Consider the following 7,035-nt stretch of genomic DNA (forward strand, 5'->3'; position numbering starts at 1 on the left):
ATGTAGACATGATATCTAATATTTTTTAGAAAGCAAAAGTAATCACACCTTGAGAACATAATTTCTTTCCAAGATGTTGTAATAGGTAGCTCTGGAAAATAATTTTAAATTGATACACTTGATGATGCTACCATACTCAAGGCTTGTAATGATGTGCAAAAAGAGAGCATAACATGTATCCCTAAGGTTAAGGAACATTCCACATTTAGAGAGGTAGAAAATGCATTGAAGGCAACGCTTGACAAGTTGTTTAAGGAAAAAGATAAAGAGATGGAAGATACTAATGCAATACAACTGCAAGAGAACTAGTCTATGTTCAAGTTTGTTGACTATGAGGAAATGAAGTTCCCTTGCAAAATAGAAACCACCAAGAAACCTAAAAAAGAAGTATAGCAACTTAATTCACATGAGCAATCAGTGGAATAACCTACTAATAGATAAGAAGTTATTGCAATTGATACAATTGCTATGGCATTTTCAACTATATTTTTAAAACACACATTCCTATTTTTGAACTATCTCAAGTATTTATTTGAGCACTTATACGATATTTTGGCACAACTAGTCCTTTCAGTTGTTGGATATGTTTAGGGGTAGTTGGAAACTTGGTTTTGCACCAAGCTCTTCTTTCTATTGTCTAGCATGGTCTTGGGATTGATCTGATGATTACATCGTGACAAGAGTCTACTAATTTCCATCAAATTGACCTTAGAAACATTTTGGTGGATTCAAGTCTAGAATTCCAAGAATACCATAGAGTGTGCCAATGGTAGCACCGCAAAAATTTCCATGGATATTCTTAGGATATACATACAAAATTTTCCTAAGGTTAGCAAGTCGTATGTGTCTTTTCATCATAAGATGTGAGGAGTCACATTTTTGTGTTTAGTGTGTAAGTGATTCATGTGGATGATGTAGATAAAGTTGTGTGGGATAATGAGTTGTAATTATTTGAATTTTAATAATACAAAAGTATATATCTATTTCTAAGGCTTTTCATATTGTTTTCAAGTATTTGACAATGCATATATCTATATCAAATGATAAAGGTAGTTGTTTTGAAGTTCTAAGTTCAAATACTATTCACAATGTGTATTTTATTTTCTATTATGAGATATCTATTCATATTTCTACGAAGTCTTGTAACACCTCAACAACAACTCTATAATCAATCTTTTAGCTTAAAGCCCACTATGATATAAGCAATATTTAAGCAAATGAAGGTTATTAAACAATTGTAGAAGCACATTGTTAATCAACAAAGAAACTTTTTATTAAATCTTATTGTAAACGATATATCTATTTTTTATGCCTTTATATTGTTTTGAAGTATTTGACAATGCATATCCACTTACATTAAATGACAAATTTAGAATATTTTGTAGAATGTGTATTTCCTATTGAATTCCAAAATCTCTATTTGTATTTTACAAAGTCTTGCACCCTATTAACAACACCACTATAATCAATATTTTGTCTTACAAGTCCACTATGATACATAAATTATTTAAGCAAATGTAAGCTCTTCAATAGTTGTAGAAGCACATTGTCAATCAACAAAGAAAATTCCAGTGAAATTTCCAATACAAATGCATTCATATATAGCACAGACCACTCAATTAGAGTTTGAAGGTTTGAAGGAATAGGAGTGTATTTTCCAATTCACATAGTCGATCAAGGTACATATATTTTATGCTAGAGTGAATACACATCAATTAAATTATTTGATGGAAGCACTTAACCTATAAAGAATTTTGAGAAACACTCAACCTACAAAGCTAGTCCAAGTCAACGAATAAGAAAATGATAAGAGAATTCAACTACTGAAAGAGGTGGGGTTTAGATGTTTATCGTATGGGAAAAACATTGTAATGCTATTTCACTACATGTTCTATCAACTTTAGTAGTACGTGCGAGCCTTATGGGGAAACTAGGATATCTACTCATTTCAGCAAATGTGTAACCATTTTGGGAGAGATGCATTATAGTGTACTTTTTTTGTCAAAAATTGCAACCTAACAATAGAAATATCCAATTCCTTAACTTGATGGAACACATCATAGAGCACATGATTCCAAAAGGCCCAAACAAAAGTATGGGACTCATTTCTAAACCCTTGTAGGAAGAGTAGAGGACTCAAATCTAGACCCCTCAAACAAGATTTCTAATGTTTTTTCTTAAAGCTGGCTTCTAAACTTGACTCAAATTGAGGAAAAAACAAAGAATTCTAGTTCATACGATCAAATTTTTAAATACAAATTAAAGGGGTTACTCTCAATATTCTAAAAAACAACCCAAACCTAAGAAAGTTTTGTTAAAAAGACCCATAAAGGCTAACCCCAAAATATCAAAATTGTGAGGTATTTGCACACTTCTTTAAATTGTAGATCTGAAGATAGGCACACCAATAGTGCTACATGTTGTATCAATAAAGATCCCATGGTAGCTACAAAAAGCACCCTCTCAAGCTAGGTAATTCAATGTAGCAAAAATGTTAGATATCATCCATAATTGCTATCAATAAGATAAAAGGACAAGAGGCTCATGAAGGTGGTAGATGCCTTCAATAGTAGTTGCAACTACCTGATTGAGCCAAATAATATGTTGTAGTTGGAGCAAAGAGTAGTATGGGCCCCCCTCCCCTTGCATTGTTGCCTATATCATAACATCTTGTTGTTGTATTCCTTTTGCATCACATGCATAAAACTCACAACTTAAGAATGAGGGCTTTAATTCATCCATGCCTCATAAAGCAATAAGTAAAAGTTCATCTATGAATTAAAAATAATGATTACAAATAGATTCTTCCTCTCTTTTAAGAGCTTTCTCCATAGTGCCACATTAACTGCTTTGTAAACTTGTCCTAGGTAATTTCTTGACTAAGGAGCAATATAGGCCTTCCTTTATCACCTTTTTTTAAAAGACATGTAACTTGATTATGTTTTATTCCCATTGTGCTTGAGATATGTAGCCCTATTATGTTTTATCCCTATCCATTGATAGTTTGCAATAAATAAAAGGAGATTACATGGCTAAGAATGTGTAAAAAATGTTTCAAGCCTTATCAAATTAAATTTCATAATGCTTAGGGATGAAACTCTCCATGATTTTCACTCCTTTTGCCTCACTCATTTCACCTCATCCATCTATCATTTGAGCTTCAAGTCTCTTCTACTATATACAACAGTTAGGGGGGGCACAAAAATACTCCAACATGTTCTCTTGAGAGTGCATGAGCAAGGTTTGAACATAACCCTTCCTTTCCCATGTCAGTGCACAACCACTATAGGAAACTTCCTCTATTAGTTGATTCAGTGGGCATGCTATTTTAGATGTTGTCATCATGCAATACTAAAGGCTATCTCTCACTTCTTAAACTAACATTTTTCATGTTCACAATGCTTGCCATAAAAAAAATTCACAAACTTTAAAGAATTTTATTCAATTAGCATAAAGATAGCACTCATTTCCTAGGAATTAGTCAAAGTGTGCTTGTTGACTTACCATGATAATTAGACATTTACAAAGTCTTCAATACTCAAAGTATCCTTGCTCATGAGAAATAAACAAACTTTCTATTATTGGCTTGCTCAAATTTTAAATTAGGGAGCAAAGCACTAGCCCCAAAATGTCTAGAGAAATGGAAAGGTTGTTCTACTTTTATCAATATCCCAACAAAAAATGAATTTAAATGAAGCTACAGGTTTCTATTATATCACTATTCAAGATGGTTGGAGACAATACTGTTGAAGTCAAAGAAATTTTTTTTGCAAAATAAGTAGCATTATTCAAGAAATAAATAGTAAAATAATTATACTATCACAACTTAACCATGCTAATGAAAAAGTTGACTTAACCAAGACAATGAAAAGGTTTTTGCAAACTCAATAATCTATTTCAAAGGATGGATTTTATATTGTGTTAGCAAGTTTATCAAACTATTATAGTCTAGCCTCAAACATTTTAAAGTGCCTACAAAAGGGTTTGGGTGGAGAAGCAAAATAACATGTGGACTAGGCATGGATATCAAATTGTAACCTCATTACTACTTCACTTTTAAATATAACAAAAAACACAAAAGGCAACTAGCAAATATATGTGATAGCCACATTTCCAGGAGCAATTATATGAATCTAGCTAGGGCCAAGGTCTTGGCATGTTGCCACATAGAAGGATTACTTAGGACACATTTGTTCATTGTGGCTTCTCATTTGTGTCAAGACTTGCAATGAAAGATAGAGTAATGAAACTTTTACCATGCATTCTTTTTGTCCTTGATTGTAGAACAACTACTATTTTAAGTTTGGTTTGCCTTTATTTTTCTTAAGTATAGAGTTGTTACATATCTTTTATTGGAGATGTCACTCCATCAAGGAAATTTTTGGTGAGAAAAGTTAAATTCATAATAAGTATAGAAAACCTTTTGAGCATTTTGAAGCAAGATTCAATTTTTAGGCATCGTGATCTTTTTTAATCTACATATAAGCATCCAACCAAGATTATTCTTCTATAATAAGACAACCATGCTGATTTGTGCCATATTTTCTACCTCAATTGAACTCTAACAGATCCAAAAGCCAAGTGTGTTGCTACTAAACCAAAATGTCTAGTAGTACTTTGGTTTTTTTCATGACTTCATCCTATTTTTGTGACTCCAAGATTGAAGTTCATATGAATCCCCAATGGATCGTTCCATGAAACAAAAACACTGGCAAGGAAGGTTGTCAAAATTGATCTATAATAGATCCAAAAGCTAGGTATGTTGCTATTAAACCAAAATGTCTAGTCTTCCCTCATGCATAGCCTAAGGAACATAGTTGTGTTAGCCAGGACCTTGAACCCCAAGTGATTGAACAAGTGCCTCTCCTCATTGTAACAAAGAAATGTGTATCACATTGCCAAATTCTATGGGCTTCATTATGACCTAAAATGCAATACTAATTCGACTCTTAAGCTATGAGGCATCATGGGAATCTAGGACCTAAGTCAAAATCCTCTCTCTAAGTGTTGACTGCTAGGAGTTCACCATATTGGAGGAGCAAGAAGAACAAGGAAATTCTTATATTGATACGATCTCTAAAGTCATCTCCAAAAGCCATTTTTGTAATGCCACAAGAGCATGTTCTCTGGGTTGGTATTCCCACTAAAAAATTTAAAGCTAGCCTTGTCTTGACTATATACTAAAATACTAAGAGTCTCCTACGGGGCAATAGTGCAATCTAATTGCCACTCTCTAGAATCCCATGGTAGGTGTTGGTTGTCTTGGGAATCCACCATGAAGCCAACTATGCAATGGGTTAGCCATCAATAAGATAAGTTGTAAGTAATAGTTGTTCTTGAGATAATGCCCAACTAGTGCATCTATATACCCTTAGTATGATACTTTCCTTGAAGCCAATCACATGCTATAGTTTTGTCAATCAATAGGGTGCATCTATGACCACCTTAGAGGTCTTCATGGAATGCTTAAGCGAGCATAGCTCCTTGAAAACTCTCCAAACACCCACCATGAAAATCAATCTTCTCTCCCATATGGACCATTGCAAGCATCTCGAGTAGCCTAGTGGATGTCTTAAGTCATCAGCAAATCAGATTCCACATGATAGATTGTCTATCCCTCTTGACTTTGGTCTTAGAAGAAACCTATGGAATGGTTGATATAATATACCACTATGCTCTGATGGTGGTTGATAAGAAGGGAGGAAATGAGCTTGATGTGAGAGTTATTGGAGATTCATCTCATGCTTTCATTGGACCATTGCAAGCATCTCATGATGGAGAGGTCTTATCGGAGAGCAACAAAGAAAGGGAGAACACCAAAATTGTGGGTGCTAACTCACCCAGATCAAGGCAAGCTCTTATTATGTATGTATGGTACAAAGGGGAATATCATGGGCCATTGGCCTTTACCCCAACAACCCCCCACTTAAAGGCCAATGCACCTTTAAGGGAGAAGATGGGCATCCTAATGTCATCCGAAATACTCTGCAATGTGCAAATTGATTTGAGGAAAGACTCTTTGTAAGAAGATCTATAGGGTTCTCATCTATGTGAACCTTGACAAGCTGAATGCGCTTGTCCTCAATCACCTCTCTGATGAAGTGATACTTCACATCAATATGCTTTGTCTTTGCATGGAAGACAGGGTTCCGTGCCCAACTGGATGGCACTTTGACTATCATAGTGCAAAACTGGAACCTCTCCTGCAATGCTCAAGTCTCCCACTAGATGAGTAAGCCATATAGCTTCCTTGCATGCCTCAATGGCCACAACATACTCTGTCTCAGTGGTAGACAAAGCCGTACATGGTTGCAAAATGAGAGACCCGTGAAGCTGCACCTCCAATGAATGAGAAAACATATCCTATAGTAGACCTCTTGGTGTCTACATTCCCTGAAAATCAGCATCTGCATATCCAACAACAGATGTGTCCTTTCTCCCAAAGAGAATGAACATGTTCTTTGTACCATTCAAGTATCTCATGATACCTTTCATTGCCTCCCAATGCTTCTTGCTAGGATTTGCCATATACCTACTAACAGCTCCCACTACAAAAGCAATATCTAGATGTGTAGCAACCATGGCATACATCAAGCTTCCTACTGCGGATGCATAAGGTATCTTTGCCATTTTAGCCTGCTCCTCATCTGACTTAGGGCCGTCTGCTTGGCTGAGTTTCACATATGGAGGCAACAGAGTACTTATGATTTCCCCCTCTCCATATTGAAACACTCAAGTACCTTGCTAATGTACTCTTTCTATGACAAATGAAGGAGTTTCTTGTTCCTATCTTGAACAATCCTCATGCCAAGTATGTGACTGGCATCACCCAAATCCTTCTTGTTAAAGGTCTCATGCAACCTTTTCTTCAAGGCATCCACATCCAAAGTAGATTTCCCAGCAATAAGCATGTCATTAACATATAAAATCAACAGATGGTATGCAAGCTTCAAAAAAGTCTTTATGGGTTGAAGCAGGCTCACCATGAGTATCTTGCTGTCCCAATTGATTTTCCGATATAACCTAAGCTTGTCC

The sequence above is a fragment of the Dipteris shenzhenensis genome, chromosome 20, assembly GCF_047967505.1.
Source record: "Dipteris shenzhenensis isolate YYH24624 ecotype China chromosome 20, Dip_SZ_1.0, whole genome shotgun sequence".
NCBI classification, from domain to species: domain Eukaryota; kingdom Viridiplantae; phylum Streptophyta; class Polypodiopsida; order Gleicheniales; family Dipteridaceae; genus Dipteris; species Dipteris shenzhenensis.